The sequence below is a fragment of the Podarcis gaigeae genome (assembly GCF_964106915.1).
Source record: "Podarcis gaigeae genome assembly, chromosome: 7".
NCBI classification, from domain to species: domain Eukaryota; kingdom Metazoa; phylum Chordata; class Lepidosauria; order Squamata; family Lacertidae; genus Podarcis; species Podarcis gaigeae.
In genome coordinates, this window is record NC_139683.1 from 54344657 (window position 1) to 54360231 (window position 15575).

Consider the following 15575-nt stretch of genomic DNA (forward strand, 5'->3'; position numbering starts at 1 on the left):
ATGTACCTTTGCAGTTGTAGTCAAACTGTTGGAAGGTTACAGCTCCTGCTGTGGCTGTAGAGACCGATACAGGAGAGACATGTTTTGTTGCAGCTGGGCAGATGAAAGCATCTGTTGCGCTGCTGCAGATGCACCATGGCATTTTTTTCTATCCGCGCTCCTCCCAGTGTTCATTCTTCCTCTGCTCACTGCTGAGGATACACAGTGTTATGTATTGGGTTTAACACAATTTATGTTACAAGGCTCGTTCTAACCAATCGTATAATGTTGGTAGTCGAACATTCTAATGGCTCATCACAGCTATCTGCCAATCACCCATTCCCACCACCCTTCTGAGTAATACCCCTCCCCACCTTCTCACTATATAGAAGGGTCTGGTAACTTCTGTTTCAGTGTATCTGAAGAAGTGTGCATGCACATGAAAGCTCATACCAAGAACTAACTTAGTTGGTCTTTAAGGTGCTACTGGAAGGAATTTTTTTGTTTTGTTCTAATGGCGAGTAAGCGCATGCACTTTAGTGTTAAATGTTTGGAAAAAGTCAGAAGCCCAAGGCAGTATAAGTTCCTCAACTATGTTTATTCAATATTTGTCAGTGACAACAGCTCACTGATAGGAAAACAAGAACCAAACTGACTGGACAACACAATAATAATGCCCAGCATGAACTGATGGTTGACAGTTGACAGTTGAAAGTGCATGTGCTTACTTGCCATTAGAATGTTCAACTACCAATGCTTATACGATTGGTTAGAACATGCCTTGTAACATAAATTGTGTTAAACCCAACACATAGCACACAGCCTGACTGATTGTCTGACTGATGCTGCAGTCATCTGCAAGGGATTCCCACATGGTAGGGTTGCTTTGGCCAGCCTTCATGTCACATTTGCAGACATATTTGTAGGTCTGCTAACAGATCTGGTACATGAAGCCAGCTCCCCATAGACAACATCATTGGGGATCCTGCCACCTTCCATTCTGTGGACACAAGCAAGCTAGCTTAGACATCACTGAGACAACAGTGTGAACATGCTGGGAATGTGGGCTTAGGAGAGCACATCTTTGTTTAGGACTGTCCTGCCATGTGACAGGGATGTGAACACCTTTCCTCATATGAACTGACCTGGATCCTGCAATCGTCATCGGAGGCCCTTCTGCATATGCCTTCTCCAAAGGAATGGGCCTTTTCTGCAGGGGATCATCTCAAAACCACCATCAAAGGAAAGTTTTCATTGATATTCCTGCCTTGCAGGGCGTTGGACTAGATGCCCTTTGAGGTTCCTTCCAACAAGTCTATGATTCTATGGTTTCACTTGCCCTCCTGCTAGGACACATGTACGCTATGGTCATTTATCATTGTTTCCAATAAAAAGCAGCCTGCCATGCTGATTATTCTACTTTGTACATCTGCATAATGATCAACTACTCATTTACTCCAGAAAACCTATTTTATTTTATTTTATTATTTTATTATTTTATTTTATTTTTTCATTACATTTATATCCCACCTTTCCTCCAAGGAGCTCAAGGTGGTATACATAGCTTCTCCCCATTCTATCCCCACAACAACTCTGTGAGGTGGGTTAGGTTGAGAGGCAGTGACTGGCCCAAAGTCACCCAGTGAGCTTCTTACCTAAATAGGGATTTGAACCCAGGTCTCCCAAGTCTTAGACCAGCACTCTAACCACACTGGCTCTCATTGACTTGAATAAATCTGCTGGCGCAAACAGGATGTGAATTCTGAATCTTTATGAATTCCTAGAACTTCATTAACTTGGAACCAGATGGCAACAGTGTAAGATAGTTTGCAATATGCAATTATGAGGCAGAAGCTATGGCATCAAAACTGCTCTGGCATACAGCCAAAAGGACAAAGAAAATATTTTGGTGAGAAGTGGAGATTTATCAAGTTCCTATCCATATTCTGGAATTCAGATCACCCTTTATGGGCACAGTTCTAGGCACAAATGACTTTTGTGCACAAATCATATCTTTTTAAATGATTTTTAGGACATTACTAGCCCAAAAAATGGAAAGACAAAAAGATACCAACCAAAGAAGAATGGCAAAAAAAACCCTGATGAAATATGCTGAAATGGCGAAGCTAACTGGAAAACTGAGAGTAAGGACAATAGAGACTTTTTAAAAGATTGGGAGCCATTTATGTTGTATCTACAGAAACATTACAAAGAAGTGGACTCACTAGCAGGGTTTGAGTAAACACAATCAACAAAACAAAGATAGAGAGTAAGATATAATAATTGGAAAATAGAAAAATATTAGAAGTAATTTAAAAATAAGTACGGGAAAATGATAAGAAAATAAGATATTCAATTGGAAGAATGTAAGGTATGAAAATAAGCAGGAGATGTTATTACATAAAAACCAGAAGAGGAAGTTGAGGGAAGTTGCGGGGTGGGGGGCGGGGGCGGGGGCGGGGGCGGGGGGCGGGCAGGGAACTGTATTTCTTTTTCTGTTTGAGACAATGTTATTGTGGTGAACATAAAACTTCAAAACTTAATAAAAATTATTTTAAAAAGAAAAAAAAAAGACATTTACACCCACTGTATTAATGCTGCAAGGGACTTTTTTATGTGTTCTTATGACCAACAGGTGGTGGAAGGAGCGAACCACATTCCAGTGAGTGAGCCTGTCCCTGGCTATTGTACTGGTTTTAACCCTCTCACTAGTCAGAGCTGAAGGAGCTAATGGGCAGAGGGATTAGGAGAGGGAGGCTGGAGAAGATGAAACAGGTTTGAAAAGGCAACAAACCAGTTTAGGTTAGATTGCTTTTCAAAACTATTGGGATTTTATTTTTTAGAGTAAATGAAGAGATTTCACTGCTGAAATTCATCATTTACAACTTTTAAAAGGGACACAGGTAATTTTCACCTGTGATCTCTGCTGTGGTTGATTTCAAATACTATGCACATATACCTTAATCAGGTATTTGTCCCTAAAAAGTGTTAGGAGAAGCATTAAATTTTAAATTAAAAGGAAACCGAAGGAAAATAGATCAAAGAAGACTTAATCTTAATAACAGAGGGACAGTAAATTGTAGACAGATGGTGGACCTTGAGAAAGTCCCCCAAAAAAGAGTTTAGCCAAGCAAAATTTAAACTGAAAACTCAGGAAAATACCAAGATGGAGATGTTAAAGAGAATCAAGGAAATTTTTAAAAAACTTAACTGGAAAAGCCAAGAGAAAATGAAGCTAAATGAAGGAATGCGAAGCGGGGGAAACAAGTTTTATTTACCTTTCAGACTAATTAGTCTTTGGATGAAAAGAAAGAGCACATGGATATGAAGCCTGCTTAAAGCAGAGAGAAAATGAGGTGGGAAAATAGAAGGCATTTCTTTTAAAAGGCAAGTTGGGGGGTTTTGTTGCTGAAGCAAGAAATGTGCAAGTGGAGAGGGCAGGAAGTACAGAATAAGGGAGAGGACAAGTCCGCTCCTTCTGCTTTCATGTTGACTTAGGATGCCTTGGAAGGAGAGAAAGAAAGGTAAGATAAAAACTTGCTGAAAAGGCAAATAAAGTATTTTGAGGATGGACCTGCTGATGGCGGCTGAATAGTGACTGCTCAGAGACATGGCAAGTCCAGAATCCTGTGGGAAAGTGCTTTCTCTGAGGGAAGTTCCTGAAAGAGTAGAATGGCTAGAGTGATGAATTAGGAACTGGGAGACTAGAGTTCAAATCCTCACTCTGCCATGAAACTCTCCATCTCTAAGCCTAACCTACCTCACAGGGTTGTTGTGAAGATCAAATGAGGAAGCAGACTAGAACATCAACTCCACTAATCCTTTCCAACAGAACCAGCAAGATTATGAAAAGATATGGGAAATAGAGCTCAAAAGGTAACTATGGAACAGGCCAGGCAAAATTACCTGTGATGCGTAATGTGGCTCTCTGGTGGTAATAACCAAGGTTTCGGGATTTTATTTGATTTTTGCTAAGTGTCTTCTTGGAACAGCTATTTAGCATACAGCTCAGACAACACAAAATATACAAACTTCTCACTTTGAAGCGATCATCACAGCTGAAGGAAGGTAACTATCAAGTACTCTTGTATTTTCAGAGGCGATGACAGGCTCAGATACCTCACAAGTAAACCCTAAACGCTACATCACAATGATAGCAGCAATATAGTTGTATACATTATGCCTGAAGGACATCTTAGTGAGTATTCCTTGCTTGGCTGGGAAGAAAATTTATGTTGTTTTCCTTCTGCAACTCTTTGTGCTTAGATTCTTTCCGGTTGCGGTGACTCAGTTGTCAGAAGAGGCCCTATTCTGTGCCACCACAATGAGGCTCCTGCATTTCGAATGTCTTGCTTTAGGTAAGTTCACATTCCACCACTCAGTGGTCTTTGTTCAAGACAATGTTTTTCATATTGGTCTCTCCTTTTTCTCATTTTCTTTTCTGCTGGTCTCTTCACAGGTCTCTCTCCAAAGAGTTCTCAACCATCAACTGAAGCCAACTCTTCCAGCAGAGTCCCAGAAGTCATGGTGGTAAGAAAAGCAGGGATTTTTAAATAAAAAAATCTCTTTCTGTAGGATTGGTGGAAGGTGGCTGGGGACTAACTAGTGACTCTAGATCGCAGACCAAAAAAGGGGAAACCGCAAGACACACCCTCAGATGGACAAACAAAAGGGTGAACAATCTTCCTTCTTTCCACACAGAGGTTTAAGTCTGAATCTCATCTCTCTGTTGTGCCCCTATAGATCAATGGCTCATCCAGCTTCAAACAAAAATGGCGGTCAAAATGGTATTCCATGACTGAAGGACATTTAGGTGAGTGTGCCTTGCTTGGCTAGGGAGAAAATCTCTATTGTGTTCCATCTGCAATTCAGTGTGCTAAGACTCTTTCAGGTTGCGGTGACTCAGTTGTCAGAATAGGCCCTATTCTGTGTCACCACAATGAGGCGCACCTGCAGGTAGGAGAACACTTCTTCTTTTGTTCCAGCTCCTCTTTTCTTCAGATTTCCCAGAGTTCACTCTACCTGAGGTGAGAGTCACCTGCATTTCGACTGTGCTGCTTTAGGTAAGTTCACATTCCACCACTCACTAGTCTGTTTTCAAGACAATATTTTTTGTATTGGCCTCTCCTTTTTCTCATTTTCTTTTCTGCTGGTCTCTTCACAGGTCTCTCCAAAGAGCTCTTCTTAACATCGTAAGGGTTTTTTTTTCCCTGAGAGAACATTCGCAGAATGTTCCCTCAGGTTTTGCTTTTCACCTTGTTGCATTGCTCCAAAAAAAAAAAAAGCAAAAGACACTGGTGGTTGGCACTCCTGGTTCCCAGGATGGGGTTCAAATCCCTGTGGTGTCCTTGCTAACTTCCAATGCAACCATCATGCCCCTCTATTCTTCCCTATATCCCTAACTTCCCAAAGTATTAGCATGGGAGGATTTTTGGGTCGTGATTTCAGTGAATAAGCTTGGTTCTGAACTCTGCCAAGGCATCAAAGGACCAAGTCAAGCAACCTTTGCACTGTGCCTGCTGCTCTAAGGATGCTCCCCTGATGCACCACCAGCTGGATCATGTGGGTGCTTCCTAACCTAGCATTCCAGGTATGTATGTATGTATTTAATTTCTATATGGCTTTATATTTTTAAGGAAAATCTCAAAGCGGTTTACAGAATATTAAAACATCAGTAAAACAATCTGAAGAAAGTAAAAGATAGAGTATATTCTGTCAGATTTTTAAAATGAGATACTGACACAAATGCAAAAGCAGAATGAAAAAGTTGTAGTGGAATTGGGGAAGAACACAAAAATGGTCACAGAAACGTCTAGCAAATTAGAAGCTTTGGACATTTCTGGGTAAAACAGAAAAATTGAAAAAGAGAACAAAGAAATTAGAGAGTAACAAGAGATAATAAGGGGGTATGAGAGGTTTAGCTGGCAGACAGGATCAATTTGAGGATTGTCTTGCGGTCTTAGAGATTAGACAAAAATCTAATGTTTTGCGAATAAGAGGCCTTCCAGAGGCAGAGGGGGAACAGATTCTTTAAAAATACATAGCCAAGACAATTGCGGATTGGTTGGGAGAGGAACAGGAGTATGTTAAAGGATCTATGGACAGTTGCTACAGTGTCCAGTCTAAAGGCTAAGAAACAGCCTGGAGACTGTTTGGTAACTTTTAACTCTTAAGAAATTGAAGGACGCTATAGGTAAAGGTAAAGGTACCCCTGCCCGTACGGGCCAGTCTTGCCAGACTCTGGGGTTGTGCGCCCATCTCACTTAAGAGGCCAGGGGCCAGCGCTGTCCGGAGACACTTCCGGGTCACGTGGCCAGCGTGACATCGCTGCTCTGGCGAGCCAGAGCCGCACACGGAAACGCCGTTTACCTTCCCGCTGGTAAGCGGTCCCTATTTATCTACTTGCACCTGGAGGTGCTTTCGAACTGCTAGGTTGGCAGGCGCTGGGACCGAGCAACGGGAGCACACCCCGCCGCAGGGATTCGAACCGCCGACCTTTCGATCGGCAAGTCCTAGGTGCTGAGGCTTTAACCCACAGCACCACCTGCGTCCCGAAGGACGCTATAGTCCAGGACAATTATGAAAACAGACACTAGGTGGACAGAAACCCTGTGGCTATGTTTAGAGAGATACCTCCCCGTTTGCTTCAAAACGTCTTGATTAGAGTCAATATTAAATTTGGGTGGAAAGTCCCAGAAGGAATTTCCTTTACATACAAGAAAAAAAAGATATAGATTGGTAAATGAAGAGCAGGCACCGGAATTCTGGCTAAGACATGGCAGAGATTTTGACAACCCATACACTTCATAGGACCTGTAAGAAGAAGTAGGAGGAGCAAGGGAAAGAGCTACGGGGGATATATAGATAATTTAGAGAACCAAGACAACACAAAACTTTAGACAAGACTTTAGGGGGGAAGACACAAGCAAACATAACAGCAGACTTAAAGGTACTGAGTTGGAACGTAAACAGTCTAAACAGTAAAGGAAAAAGAAAGAAAGTCATGAATACACCAGCTCCCAGGGAAGAAGTACAGGCAGAGGGAGAAAGCAGACAGGAAGGGAGGGGGTTAAATGCAGGACTAGATGAGTATAATCAGGAGTCCTTTCCCCAACCCTCAGGAATGTCGACTGGAAACAGCCCTGATGGCAGGCAGACAGCCGTTTGCCAGCCAACCAGTGGAGTTTAAATTACAGAGATGCGTAGCAGCTGCAGCTGGGAGAGGGGGAACGAAGATGGAAGCTCCGTGTCTGGGAATGAGAAAGGGGAGGGGGCTGACCCCCTTAGATCCTGCTCTCGTCAAATAGAATCATAGAATCATAGAGTTGGAAGAGACCACCTTCCAACCTTCCAATAGGCATCCTTCAGGACAGATCACGTCACAAGAGGAGGCTGGGCTGCTTTTGGTTTCACCAGAAGAAGCCTCCTCAGTAGGAACATCTTCACTGATGGACGGGCAGCAGCGTTCACTGCTCCATGAACTCTGTTGGGTTTTTTTGCAATAAATCTTCTTTCTAATTAACCACACTCATTTGTTTCCAAGACTCCCTGACAAATAAAATTGAACATATAATTCTCAAACAAGATTTAGATGTAATTTGTCTTCAAGAAACACATATAGCAAGCAAACATAATGGGCAGGTTCCAATCTGCCTTCATTACATATCTCCAGGTGCCAGGCAAAAACATTCCTCTTCTCCCAGGCCTTTGGCTCATTAAATAATCTATGACCTTTTAAGCTGGGGAGGTTAGTTCTACTCTGGTATGCATTTTTGTGTTTTTATATTGTAAACTGCACTGTGATCTTCGAATGAAGGGCAGTATAGGAGGAAGAAGAAGAAGAAGAAGAAGAAGAAGAAGAAGAAGAAGAAGAAGAAGAAGAAGAAGAATGCTCTGGTGTAGATTCACTCTCAGTTTAGACAATGGTTGTCAGGGTTGGGAAGTGTACAATCAAACATTGGGGTGGGTCCAGAAGACTTGCGATGAATAGTGTTGCCCTCATGCCAAACACCAGTGGAGGAAGTGGGAAGATCATTATCAATTATTCCTCCTTCCCCATGTAGCCCCTGCCCTTGTGACAGGGCCGCCTTTTCCTGGGGGTGCTAGGGGTGCATTACCCCAGGGTGCCGAATTCTGTGGGGTGCCCGCCTCTGAAGCCGCCTAAGCTGTTAACCGCAACCCCTGGGTGATTGCGTTCGATGGCTCATTTCCATTCTCTATTGTGAAATAGCTGCACAATCAACATATCCAGGGGTGCCCCCTAGTGGTGTCTTTCATTTTAGCATGGTTGCAAAAATGGAAAGGTGGCGGTATCGCAGATGTTTTTTACTTTTTTATGTTTGTAGTTCTTGCTGTCCCCCCGTTAAAAGCAAAAAAACTCTGAGCTGCCCCTCTTAAAAAAAGTTGAACAACTTTGACCTGCCTCCTCCCCCCCAAAAAAAATGGGGGGGCGCTGGGCGAATTTTTGCACCCTGGCGCCGCATATGCTAAAGACTGCCCTGATTATGTCTAAATTGATCTTGCAAGTGCATAGGTTTTCCAAGCTTAAACTCCTACGGAAGTGTGAAAGGATTTCCCTCCCCAACATTATTTTCACATGTGTGGTTTATAGTCACATCTCTTTCAGATGCAAACTAGGGGCAATCAGGAAAGGATCAGCTTCATTTGCATTTGTTTTTTTTTAAAAAACAACCCATGCCTGCTTACAAAAGGGTGTGATTTGAGGCAGTCCTGTGGATATTTCTTCCTTCCCATGATTAGCTGGCAAACAATTCCTCTTTGCTACACCATGGTTGGTTGGCTTTTTTCCTGAAAGAAAATAATAATATGTTCCCAGTTGCATATCTCTGCTAGTGCAGTTGCTGTTTGCTTTAAACTGTTATCTTGAACTTCAGTTTTGCCTCATGTTTTCCTTTGGGACTGAGACACAAACAGGTTTGTGTGATTAAAAACCATTTGTATAAAGATAATCCTGGATTAAATTATATCTGATTTCTTCATATCTTATCAGCAGGGATTTAACCAAGTGCCACTCAATAGGATTATCAAAATATTTTAAAGTTTCCAGGTATCCTTCATTCAACATCTGTGATGCAGGAGCTGTAAAATCTTCCCCCCTAGCACTCAGTGCAGAAGCAAATATTTCAAATATAAAATAGATAATAGAATGAAATGAATTCCACCCTCCAAAAAAAGTCTTTTGTGTGGTTGTTCTCTGAATATTCTCTGTGAGTGCAAATTTGCTAAGCTATGAACACTTCAGTTGACAGAACCAGAAGAGAATTTGCAAAGCCTCTGTATAACTGAAGCTTCTTCAGAATAGCTAAAATCTGACCATAAAGGAGGTAGGATTAAATTCAACCTCCTCTTCCTCTTCTGTCTATGGTCAATGTAATTTCAACTTGTTTGAAAGGGTTCCACATGAGTATTGCCAACCAAAAAAGGGAAATCCCACAAAATCCTACATTTAACCTGCTTGGGTAAATAATTTTAATGCAGCTGGGAGTTTGTGCATCACTGATTGTTGCATGTCTGTGGCACTCCTAAATGGAATGGGGCATTTGTGTTATTTGACTGCAAACTGCATCTGCATCTACGTTTTATGATATCTTTCAATAGCGATCAGTATTTGGGCAGCATATGACATGTAGCAATCAGCAGTTGACAGTTGGTAGCCAGCACTTCACAGTATCTGACATGTTGTGATGGATAAAACTTGACATGGAATTTTGTTCAACCATAATCGTGAATGTTTAATTTAGGTGTCAAAATTCAGTTCTGCGGGGACCACTAGGGGACGCATCGGAAGATGGCTGACAATAACATCTCTCCGACCCACACAAAGTAATTTGGAGGCTATGGTGGGGGTAATTAGCCTCCCTAACCCCCCCAGGATGGTGGGGGAGTGGCCCTTGCCTGCTGTGCCCTATACCACCCCCAAATTTGTGGGGATGGGGGCACTAGGCACAAAGCCCTCCTGTGGGATTTTGGCACTCCTGGACGCCGTCCCTGATTCATGCCACTAGCTGCAAGAACTTCAAAAGAAACAATTTGGATGAGGAGAGTGCACATATTTCAAGGAAGAAGGGGGAGTAAAGACTGCTAACAGAAGAGATCTCTGATAAAACAAGACAAGAATAAAACATGAGAAGATACGCCAAGACACGGTACAGCAAATGACTGATGGGGGAGGGGGGAAACTTTCCTTTCTTTTCTTATGTGATTAAACAAGAATCCCCTCCCCTTATGAGTCAGAAATGTTGTTTTAAGGACTTAAGCTATGGATTTAAGGCTGTGTGGAGATAAACTTTCGAATCAAAGCATGTTTTAAGAAGAGCGTGGAATGTATAAGAGCTTTGGAATGACGCAGTTAAAAATGCCGTCGCCATATTGGGAAGCTCTGTCGGAGCTCTTGAGTCTGGGAGGAGAAAGAGAGAAACAAAGCTGTTTATATATTGTGGATTAAACTCCTCAGTGGGACTTAAGAGCGACAGTTTTGCAAGATATGATGGAAAGAGCGATGTTATCTATGAAGGTGATGATATATTGAAACCATCTTAATTCGAGGATTGGAAGAATGGAAAATTCACACAGGATTATTATTACTATTGGTGTTTATCGGCTTAAGGAGACTATCAGAAGAGATCATAAAGAAAAAAGAGAAAATATATGAACAAGATGTGATGTGGAAACAGCAATATAAGATGGGATAGAATTACTCTGTCTGGACTGATTTGGACTGATTTGGATATTAACGCAGCAGCAAGAAGATGATCAGAATTCCCCTTCGGATCTTGAAATATGGGTCCCCCCAACAAAATTCAAAATTTGGCTTTGTAATTCGGAATTTATGTGATGTGATTTAATTTGATGTGATTGGCCAGTTAATAAAAATTATTCAAAATTCAGTTCTGCAATTCGAATCACAACATCAAATGCTGATGGTCAAATTTTGACAAATGTTGAATTTCAAATTTTCAAAATTGGCTGACTTTTGAAATTTTGCAAGCTACTTCTGCCCTATTTTCAGCAATTCCGCACACACTTCCAGTGCAACCCCCCATTTCCATTCTCAAGAGAGACTTTTCAGCAGGTATAGTAGAAAAGAAGGGCTCAAGTTGAGAGAGAGAGAGAAAGGCATGTTGCATGAGCTGCCTTCCATTCACATATAACATTTGGATATAAGTCAGTGAAATGCCATTGTGTTTCTCTGTAACTAATAAAGGGGAAATGGCAAGTCCTGAATACTGATGCTCCGTTTCTACATGATAAATAGAAGGGCAGAGATAAATCCCATTTACAATGCACACAAACTATTTCATAGCCTATAAATGAAATATTGGTCTTCTTCCAACGTAGCTGAGCATGAAAAGTCATGTGTATTTTGCCAAGCAAATAATGTCATATTTCACCACAAAAATAACATCAAAACCTTATATCAAAGCATGCAGAATGTGAAAAAGAAATTTAATAGTCAATGTTTTATAATTTATTATTGCATTTCGTTATATGAAATGCAGCGCTCCTGATAGTAATAGGAAAATTGGGTGCTACTTACAGCTTTATTTCTTCAAGAGTTTATTTTCAGGCCTTTGATCATAAAAAGCTTCTGATGAAACTATTTTATAACCATATTAAGATGTAATTAAACATTTCAGTTGATCAGCAATGATGGGAATGGGAGGATAATGAAACAATGGATATAATACAATCTGACAAAGGTTAGATATGTACCATACTCACTGCACGTATGCTGGGAAGCTCTTATGGGCCTCCTGTAAATAGATCTATGTTCTTAAAGAGGCCATCCCACTGATCTAAGATACATTGGCACAATGATTCAGAATTGGCAACATGTCCTTCCTTTATGGGAGTGGTAGTCAGCTGGGTTTTGCTCAAAGCAAGGTAAAGATAAAGGGACCCCTGGAGTTGCAGCGCTCATCTCACTTTATTGGCCGAGGGAGCCGGCATACAGCTTCCGGGTCATGTGGCCAGCATGACTAAGCCGCTTCTGGTGAACCAGAGCAGCGCATGGAAACGCCATTTACTTTCCCGCTGGAGCGATACCTATCTATCTACTTGCACTTTGACGTGCTTTTGAACTGCTAGGTTGGCAGGAGCTGGGACCGAGCAACGGGAGCTCACCCCGTGGTGGGGATTCAAATTGCTGACCTTCTGATTGGCAAGTCCTAGGCTCTGTGGTTTAACCCACAGCGCCACCCACGACCCTTTTTTTGCTCAAAGTAGGTCCACTGAAAGTAATCGTTTTAGGTCCATTAATTTTGGTAGGCCTACTCTGAGTACAACTCAGTTGAATACCACCCCATGGTCTCCCTCAAGCTGTTCCAGATTTAGAAAATACCATAGAAATGGATGCAAGCAAGTTTAGAATGACCGCTCCCCGCTTAAAACGGGGGGCACCCTTTGTGTGGACGCGTGCAGCCCCTAGATCTGGAGCGGCTCCATCATCATAGGCTTGGCTTTGCCTTCCCTCAGGTGGAATGCAGTTCCTGTCCAAATGCATGACCAATTTGCAGATAAAGATCTTTTCCCACTCTCATCAACAATTACTAAGAATTCAGGTATATTATTATTCAATCTTTCAGAGATTCAGGCTATGATTAAAGCAAATCCTAGCCTCTCATTTCTTCTTATTTAATTGTAACTAGAGTGATTGACTTGAGTCAGAAGTTTCATATTTTTCTTTGATGTGGGCTATATTACTAAAATATGAAATTTAGGATTAATTTTATTAGACACCCCCCTGCAAATGTTATAATTAAGGCAAAAGGCAGAGACATGGGGATACAACAGAAAGGTAATACTAAATGCAGGCAAGAAATGAGCAAGCTTAGGTGTCAGGGGTTCAGAAGGAGAGACACAGGAGGGGGAGCAAATGGAGAGTGAGGAGGAGGAGTCCGAGGGGGGTGGAGGCAGTGACAGTGGAAAGAGTTATTCCACAAGCCTCTCTAGCGAATCGGAGGACTCACAGAAGGGAGCGCCGGTGGCCAGAGCGAAGGGGGCTCCAGGGGGGAAGCCCCAGGAGGAAGGGGCTAGCGGGGAGTCCCTGAGCAGCAGTTGGAAGTCAGGACCAGCTTCCCCACCAGAGCGCAGTGGGGAGGGGGAGTCCCAGGAATCGGGACCAGTGTCCTCACCACCAGCGGGAGGAGAGGAGTCAGGTTTGGCCACGCCCACATCGGGAAGCGGGGAAACGGTCAGGAGGAAGGTTACCGGCTGGGCGCGCGCGCCAAGTTCAAATGTACAGGCGAGCGGCACAGCAGGGAGCCCGGGAAGGGAGCCAGGTCCTAAAGCCCGCCGGAAGGAAGGGCAGGACTCAGGAGGCTCAGCGTCAGAGGAGTCCAGGAAGGAGGAAACCCCAGAGGGCAGAAGGACCCAGCGAAGGAAAGAACAGCGCAGGAGGTGGAGCCGGGCTAGGATCTTAAACTGGTGTGGGAGGAGCAGTGAGTCAGAGGGGACTTAGCCGGTCTAGAGTCAAGACGTGGGGCGGCACGCCCAGAGCTTTGAAATGGAAACTAAACTTCAATAAAGACTTTTGTACATTACATCCACCGGGCGTTGGTCCTCTGTGAGCTGGGACCTAGAGGCAGTCCTGACATTAGGAATTAAACTGAGTCATTTTTTCCGGAGACCCTGACTTCCAGTGTTCATGCTTTGAATCATTATCATGTAATGAATCGTTATCATGCAATATTAATATGGCACATGGCTTTTTTACTTGTTAGGTGATGCGGTATTATAAACTTTTAATTATGGAAAAGGAAATTAAAGTTAATGACTTCTTAATGTAAAAGCCTTTAGTCAGAGAAGGAAGTTGCCATAAATGTTAATAAGTAATTTTTCGAGGCTCATGAGTCATCTAATCGGAAGGGAAGAAAATATACGTATGCATTCATTAAACCCATTTGTTTATAGAAACTCATGAAAGAACGTGGTCTCTACTGAGCCCTGGGAATATACTAAACATTTGGATTTAGCCATGTGATGCTGGTGTGTGTATAGAACTAAATCATATCTGTCTCCAGAATTAGAAACCAGGCAAAATGTTCAATGACGACAAAAGCTGTAAGGGCATCTTCCAGAAGGGCCAGCAGTTTGAGGCTCTTGAAACCTATTATTACAAAGGATTGTCTATGTCAATATCACTGTTAGGGGTTTCTCAGGTTAAGATCTGTGACTGACATCAAATAAAATTCAGAAGCAATCCTTAATGTAAGACATCTGCAATGATATATAATAAATAATAATAATAACAATAATAATAATTTATTATTTATACCCCACCCATCTGGCTGGGTTTCCCCAGCTGCTCTGGGCAGCTTCCAACAAAATATTAAAATACATTAGTCCTTCAGATATTAAAAGCTTCCCTAAAGTCAGTGTTCTTTCTGTAAATGTACTTCCCATACCTTTACATTATTCTGTTTTGTTCCAAATGCATCAGTGACATTGTTCAAATAAAAAACTTGGTTCTCCTTGCCCAGGGCCAGAAATTCAGTATGTGGATGTATTTATCTGGAATGGCAAATCAAGTTAGCACCAACAATGTGTTCATTTGATTTTTTCAATGCCAGGTCCTTGAAAAGTTATTATTGTCATGTCTATTGCCTAAGTGTACAGCATTCAAACATATCTATTATGTCTCTTTTTGACCTTCGAATATATGTATACAACCAGCAAAATGCTTACACCGAATAAAAAAGTAGACAACAGCATCACTTAAAAATGGTACTCATAAGACTACAAATTCGTCATATATATACTGTTTTGGGCATTGTCTCACAAATATCCGATCCTTGTATCTTGAAGCATCACCACTGGCAAAATTCAATGCTGCGTTTCAGCTTCCACATGCAACAGAAATAAAAAACAACCTTCGCCCGCAGAATGAGTCCCTGCATGAACTAAGACCATGACAGTCAGATCTGCCAAATACAGCTGACATAACCAGTGCTAAACAAACATCTTAGGTGATCAATCAAAGTGTAGTCAGCAGGAAAGCCCCTGTTCCAGATGCCTAAAATCAAAAGTGAAAACCTAAACATGAGTGGGGCGAAATAATTATTTTCAGTCACTGCCAAGTATGATCAGGACTTCGTTGGTTGCTTTCAAACCTCAGGATGGAGCTTAATACAGATGGCATTCCCTGGGAAAATCTTGATCCACATTGTTGAAAACAATCTTCCACAACCTGCTCCCTTCTAGACGTGGTAGTCCACAACACCTGGAGGGTACCACATTGACCAGCCTTGGTTTAGTGTGATGGGCTGCCAGGGTTTACTGATTCTTTGCCAGACCTTGCCCCTTTAAATAGGCCCCAATCTTCACCACTTGAGGGGACTCCACCCATGGGAGATGAAGGAGCCTAGATGCATTGCCTCAGGCAGAACAAAGAGTGAGGAGACAGGGAAGATAGAGAAACTCTCAAAGACAGTGAACAGGCTGGATGGAGAAGCCCCAAGGTGAGGAAGGGAAAAGACTGAACTGACCAGCCCCCTGAGATGGGAGGGAGCTCAGCCCTCACTCCCATGCCACCTGCAAGCTACCTCCCTAAGCCCCAGTGGGTACGGCCAGAGAGG

The 15575-nt window shown here is 42.4% G+C and overlaps 1 long non-coding RNA gene across 2 annotated transcripts; it reads left to right on the plus strand.

The window, feature by feature from the left end:
- The first annotated feature begins 4311 nt into the window (after window positions 1-4311).
- On the plus strand, window positions 4312-7280 carry LOC310848118. 2 transcript variants are annotated; one of them, XR_014566171.1, is made up of 3 exons: window positions 4312-4509; window positions 4723-5569; window positions 7101-7280. It is a non-coding gene; the product is annotated as an uncharacterized lncRNA (long non-coding RNA). The 2 variants fall into 2 exon arrangements; XR_014566172.1 differs by lacking the exon at window positions 7101-7280 and adding an exon at window positions 6547-6643 and having other exon boundaries at window positions 4723-6172.
- Window positions 7281-15575: the final 8295 nt, after the last annotated feature.